We start from the raw sequence: 7,228 nt of genomic DNA on the forward strand, positions 1-7,228 counted from the left end.
TCAGGAAAAGGAAAGATATATGCAAACATGTAATCCTGCAGATTATGGCAAATGAAAACATTTTTAAGGTTTTTTGTGTTACCACTTTCCAGAAAAAGCAAAAAGATAAAAAGCATGTATATGCAGAAACAAAATGACTTTTATTGATGATTTTAATGTTTAAAACAAACAGGAAAAAGCCCCAACAACTTCACTTTCATCTTGGGCAGAATGAAAGGGTTTTGAAAAACATAAAAGCAAATTACTTTGAAGCATGAGTACACTCAGGAATGTCAATGGTGATCCAATTCTTAATCATCTTTCCATGGGTCACAAAGCTTGGCACTTCTGGCTCTGATTCGTCTTTAATAATAGCGTTCACTTCTGGAGGATTCGGATGTAGAAACCCAGCACTATGGAACATCTCCTGATAAGGACGAAAAGCAGATTCAGGCTTCATCACAGACTTGTCTGAGACAGAAAATCCCAGACCAGCTCTATTCTTGTTCTCTTGCAGACTCACCACTTGTCCCCATACTCCTGAATGTCCATTATGAACCACCAGCTAAGCATCTTTGAAGGAGGCAATGGAAGCTTCATCCTTTTTGAATTCATCATTAATAGACAGGGCTTGGAATGCAGTTCCAATGACTACTTCATCAGCCTCTATGGTACGGAACGAAGAGAGATGACTAATCAGCAAAGCTTGTTCTCCATTCACAACGACTATCTTTCCATCTTTCACAAATTTCTACTTCTGGTGAAGAGTTGAAGTAACGGCCCCAGCTTCATGGATCCATGGGCGTCCCAATAAACAACTGTATGCAGGAAAGATGTCCATCACTTGAAAAGTAATCTTGAAGACAAATGGTCCGATACTAATAGGCAAATCAACCTCTCCGACCACTGATTTCTTCGATCCATCAAAAGCCTTGACAATCACATTGCTAAATCTCATTGGTGTGCCACCATAAGACAGCTTGGCAAGAGTGGATTTTGGCATGACATTCAGCGACGATCCAGTATCAATCAACACATTAGACATTGAGTCCTCTTTGCAACTGACAGAAATGTGCAAAGCCAAATTATGATTTCTTCCTTCCTCAGGCAAATCTTCATCACTGAAGCTCAAATTGTTACACGCAGTGATATTACTCACAACCCCATTAAACTGATCCAGCGTCACATCATGATCCACAAAGGCTTGATCAAGTATTTTCATCAAAGAATCCCTATGAGCAGGAGAACTCGTCAGCAGCTCCATTATAGAGATCTTGTACGGAGTACAATGCAACTGATCCACAATCTTATAATCACTCATCTTGATAAGCTTCAAAATCTGATCCATCTCCTTTCCTGAAGATGACCCAGCATTCACTCTTGTCGCATCATTATTGTTCACAGGAACTTGAGTAGGATTCCTCTGGACATCCACAACTGTTTGGGGTTGTGTAAAAACTCGTCCACTTCTAGCATGGTGGCATTGTATCTGTAAGGTACAGCTTTGTCAGAGCTATAGGGTACAGATCCAGGCAAACATATCACAAGAGGTTCTACAGCAGCTTTGCCATAATAACCAATCTCTACAATTCCGGGATTTCAAAGCATGGTTCAATCACATTGACATCATCTTCATCTCTATCCCTCTGAATCTCAATGAGCCTTTGATCTATCATCTCTTGTAAATCCCTTCTCACAATATAACATCCTCGAGGATTGACCGAACAAATCCTACAAGCAGCATGATTATGCTCATAATGACTATACTCACACAGAGTGGCATGCATCTCTACCAATGATCCTTTGATGTGTTCCACACGATAGATCTTATACTTCCCAGGGCACCCATATACCATATTCACAGCAGATGCTTCATGAGTCGGTAATGGATTGTTCTGCACATTTGGATTGTTCTTCAGAGGCCAACAATTTTCCAAATCATGCCCAGGAGCATTCTGATGAAAAGCACAAGTGGCATCAGCTTTGTACCACCAAGGGAGTTTCTCTGGAACAGGAGGTGGTGACCTTGGTTGAACCAACTTCTTATGAATTAGTGCAGGATACAGTTCAGTGTACGTCATAGGGATAGGATCAATATTAACTCGAGGATACGGATTCCGCCTTGCTGGTTGTTGATTAACAGGAGCTACAGGCACTGAATTCACAACAGGAGTTACTGACGCCACTTGTTGAGGTTGATTTCTGAATCGACAATTCCTCCCATGAGAAACAGCATTAGCATCTGATTCCTTCTTCTTCTGGAATGAAGAACCATACTTCTTCGCACCACCAGACGAATTGTCATTCCGAACCAGACGACCTTCTCGCACAGCTTCTTCCAACCTGACACCCATACCCACCATTTTGGTGAAGTCTACAGGAGCACTTGCAATCATCTTCTCGTAGTAAAACGGACCAAGAGTCTTAAGGAAAATCTTAGTCATCTCTTTCTCTTCCATCGGAGGAATCACTTGGGCGGCAACCTCACGCCATCTCTAAGCATATTCCTTGAAGGATTCCTTTTCTTTTTGCATCATAGCTCGCAATTGATCCCTATCAGGAGCCATGTCCACATTATACTTGTATTGCTTCACAAACGCTTCTGCCAAGTCATTAAAAGTGCGAATATGGGTGCTATCAAGGCCCATATACCACTTAGAAGCAGCTCCAGTCAAACTGTCTTGGAAATAATGGATCAACAGACGTTGATCATCAGTGTGAGTGGATATCTTCCTTACATACATCACCAGATGTGCCTGAGGACAGGAATTTCCTTTATACTTCTCAAATTCAGGCAGCTTGAGCTTAGCAGGTACTTTCACATTGAGAACAAGGCAGAGATCATGCACACTCTTTCCAAACAGTTCTTTCCCACGCAAGGCTTTCATCTCTTTATGCAATTCTTCAAACTGATCTTGGAAACCATCCATTCTATCTTGAATTTCACTTGGAGCAGCATCATAAATTGGCCCCGGGACAAAAGGACCAGTATGAACAATAGGAGACGTGTTGACCATAACAGGAGTCAACGGACGAGTCATCTCAGGAACAGACAGATAACCTTCAGGCATATCCCAGGGATATCCATTAGGCATACGTTGCTGAGTAGCACCAACAGGAACAGCAGGAATTGTTGTGGCAGCAATTTCAGAAATCACAGTGGCCTGACCCTGAGCTTGGGCATTGGGAGGAGGAACCTGATTCTGATTCTGAGTATGAGCAGCCATCAATGTCTCAACCAGAGCAGTAAGACGATCCACACCAGATTTCAAAGTAACAACCTCTTCGTGCAGCTCACGATTCTCTTGTTCAAGACTTTCCATCTTCTTCTTGCAGTTAGCTCGAGTGTTATACCGGTGAGACAACTTGATTCTGTATGAAGAACATTGAATAAGACCTCGGGAATACTCTCGGAAGCAAGACCAAAATGCAGAATGATGCATGAAATGCAATGCAACTGACTTTTATTTGTTTTCAAGAAACTTTAAGACATTAATTGTAAACATTAGCAAAAACAACATAACAAAATCTTCATTAATAATGGAAAAGCTTACAAAAGGATTCAAAGATCCAAAATTACAAAACAAAGGAAAAGCTAAAAACTAGAAAGGAACACTTCTGACGAAGATCCAACTCCTTTCTGCAGCTTCCTACAGAGCTTCTCCAACTCATCTTCATAAAAGGCCTTCAAATGAGCATTCTCGACCATCAGCTTATCAGCAACTTCCTTCCATGCAACTGAACCTTCCTGACTACTAGAGGAAAATAAATCCTCTTGTTGTCTCTTTCTCTTTTCTCCATGTTGTTGAAGTAACTCTTCTTGATGACGGATCTGATCATCCTTTTCCATCAACCAACCATCTTGGATATCAAGCATTTCATCCTTTTCTTTCAAATGTATCTTCAACTCTTTATTCTCAATTTCCGAATCATGAAACTTCTTCTCCCAAGCATCTCTTTCCGATCTCAACTTAGCCACGAGCTCTAGATGCTCTTCACTACTTTCATTAGGAGTAGTGAAAGACAAAGGTGGAGTAATGAGTAGAGAAGGCTCCTCGAGTAAATAAGGCATCTGAAAAGTGTGAGCTCTAGCTCGAACCCAATCAGTATAGTCTTTGAGAGCAACACATTGCTTCTTTCCTAAATGTATCTTCCTATCGATATGGTGCCAAGCGCGCACAAACCGATTTCTCATATCCGAATTTCCATCTTGATTAAGATAGAAGATTCCTGACACAAGAATACTAGCGGGTCGCTCCTTCATGGGGTAACAAAATTGACGCCTTGCAAGAATGGGGTTGTAGGTAATTCCTCCTTGTATACCAAGAAGAGGTACATTAGGGAATTCTCCACAACTATCAATAATCTCGCCAATGTCATAAGCAGGATTGTACCAATGGATATTCCCATTAGTAAGAGGCATGATCTTCTGAGACCAAGAGAGACCATCAGGGTTATTGATAACACGATTTTATATCGTATATTTAGCCTGAAATCCATAGATATTTATAGCATTTTCCGTTTATTATATTGATTTATTATGATATTACGCGAGTTTTTGCTTTGTTTCAGGTTTTACACTCTTATTATGACTAATTGTGAAAAAGAGAAGAAATGGAGCTAAAACGACCCATATCTATGCCTAAAAGACGAAAAGTAGGTGCTGAAGTAAAAAGGGAGTGCAAATAAGGCCCAAGTGTGCTGAAAGAGACCCAAAGACCCAATGAAGCAATCCAGCCCACGAAGGAAAGCAGCCCAATCCACACAAGTAAGCGGAGACGCACGTCTCCAACGTCTCTATGCCACATCAGCAAAAGGGAGACGCACGTCTCCATTTCCCTAAAGTTTCTCCACTTGAGACGCACGTCTCAAGTCATGTGCCCAGTCTTCCTGAAGAATCGGAGACGCACGTCTCCAAGCCAGTCTGAAGAGCTTCCTCTTTTCACGCAACGTCACTGCAAAGCATCCCCTATAAATAGAAGCAGTCACTTCAGTCCAAAGTGTCCGATTTCCTGCCAACGAAGTGCTGCCGAAATTGTACCGCGAATCATATTTTTCATTCTGCTTTCATTCAAACACTTATTTTTTCACAACGATTTCTACACCGGAAATTGTTGTGAACTTTTTATAAATCTAGCCTTACGTTAGATTTATCGTTTTTATTTCCTTGTTTTATTTTCTGTCCGTTTAAATTCCGAAGAACGATCCAGCCAACTTGTGGTGGAGGTTCGATACTTGAAGATTTACTTGCCATTTATTTAATTCAGGTTTAATATTTACCGCCTTATTTATCTGTTTATTTGCATGATATATTGTATGCCTATTAACATGCCTATTATTATAAACCGAATCTATTTATGCATGTTTAACCATATTAATATGTCTGGCTAAATTACTAAGGTGTCGGTATGTAGAGTAAGTTAACCGAGGGATCCGAAATAAATTGGCTTAATTATGTTTTATTAAATATCACTTATTTTTGGTTTATATGTCTAATTTAATTAGTAAGTCTTAAAACCAATAGAGCGAAAGTTTGAGGGGTTAAGACGGTCAAAGGTTAAAATCAATAGAGCGAAAGTTTGAGATCTTTAACCAGATAGTAGACATAGGACATTAGTTTTAAGGATGGCGAAAGCGTATTAAAACTAATTGGGACTTATTTATTTTCAAAAATTGTTTTTACACCCGAGCGGGATGGCGAAAGCGTACGTTAGGGATATTAGCATGTCCCGAGTCAACAGAGCGAAAGTTTGAGATTAGGGGATTTAAATAGATAACAACTTCATAAAATAGGCATTTTATTAATTACGTTGTTTCCAAAAAGCTCTTCTAAAATCTAATGGGATGGCGAAAGCGTACATTAGGATTAGGATAGTAATCTGAATCAACAGAGCGAAAGTTTGAGACGAGGATTTTTAATCAATTGAATTAGTAAAGATTTTTAATTAAATTATGCAAAAGCCAATGGACCTTCGGATTACCTTAAGTTAAACGAAATACATACTGATACCTGTCTTTTATTATATTCTTTATTTCTCACTATCACTCTCCCTTAGGAACAATCAAAATTTTAGTAGCCCTAGCTTTACATAGTAACCTTAGATAACGGTAGATCGATTCATAGTCCCTGTGGATTCGATATCTTTTAAAACTACACGACACGACTGTGCACTTGCAGTCATCAGATTTATAGACACGTAAAGTCGCGATCAAGTTTCTGGCGCCGTTGCCGGGGACTATTTAAGTCGATATCGTAACTCACTGTTACACCGTAGAGACTAGGACAATTCTTCCCTTTCTTTCTGAACGATTGTATGCCAAATACTCGTTCACAAGGAGGAGATTTAATACAACGAATTAACAAGATCGAACGTTTCATTAACGTCAAACATCGAGCTCGCAATCTTCCCGAAGTAGCACCAATTCCTATTAATCAGGAATTGACTTTTACTGATCAAATTAATCAAATCACCCCAAAGTTAGAGATGGCTGCTCTTCGTCCGCTTAGAGACTATGCCGCTCCTTCGCGCGCTGAACCGCACTCAAGTATCGCACCACCTGCGATTGAGGCAAACAATTTCGAACTGAAACCTTCGCTGGTCCAAGCTGTTCAACAGAATCAATTCTCTGGAAGCCCTGTAGACGACCCTAACCTTCATTTATCTGTGTTCGTGCAATACGCCGACACTGTCAATGCTAACAACGTTAGTCCCGAAGCTATTCGATTACGTCTCTTTCCTTTCTCCTTAAGAGATAGAGCTAGAGCGTGGCTTCAATCCCTGCCTTCTAATTCCATAACCACATGGGACGAATTGAAGAGAGTGTTCTTAGCGAGATACTTTCCGCCTAGCAAAACTGCTATGCTTAGAGGTCAAATCAACGGATTTACCCAGAAAGATAACGAATCACTCTTCGAAGCTTGGGAACGTTACAAGGACATGCTTAGAATATGCCCTCATCATGGACTCGAACCATGGCTGATCATCCATACTTTCTATGGTGGTCTCTTATATAACACTAAAATGACTATAGATGCCGCTGCTGGCGGAGCATTAATGGACAAACCCCATGATGAATCATACAAACTCATAGAGAACATGGCACAAAACCATTACCAATGGGGTGGAGAACGAGCCGCTCTAGAGAAAACCCCAACCAAAGGAGGAATGTACGAAGTAAGTGGTATAGACCGTGTTAACGCTAAAGTAGACGCTTTAACTCAAAAGATCGAGAACTTAACCATCACTCC

The 7,228-nt window shown here is 40.5% G+C and overlaps 1 non-coding gene across 1 annotated transcript; it reads right to left on the bottom strand.

Moving 5' to 3' along the window:
- Window positions 1-6,839: 6,839 nt before the first annotated feature.
- LOC131624053 (small nucleolar RNA R71) lies at window positions 6,840-6,946 on the bottom strand. The gene has a single exon (XR_009290439.1). It is a non-coding gene; the product is annotated as a small nucleolar RNA R71 (small nucleolar RNA).
- Between the last annotated feature and the right edge of the window lie 282 nt (window positions 6,947-7,228).

Source organism: Vicia villosa, unplaced genomic scaffold (genome assembly GCF_029867415.1).
Source record: "Vicia villosa cultivar HV-30 ecotype Madison, WI unplaced genomic scaffold, Vvil1.0 ctg.000101F_1_1_1, whole genome shotgun sequence".
Lineage (NCBI taxonomy): Eukaryota > Viridiplantae > Streptophyta > Magnoliopsida > Fabales > Fabaceae > Vicia > Vicia villosa.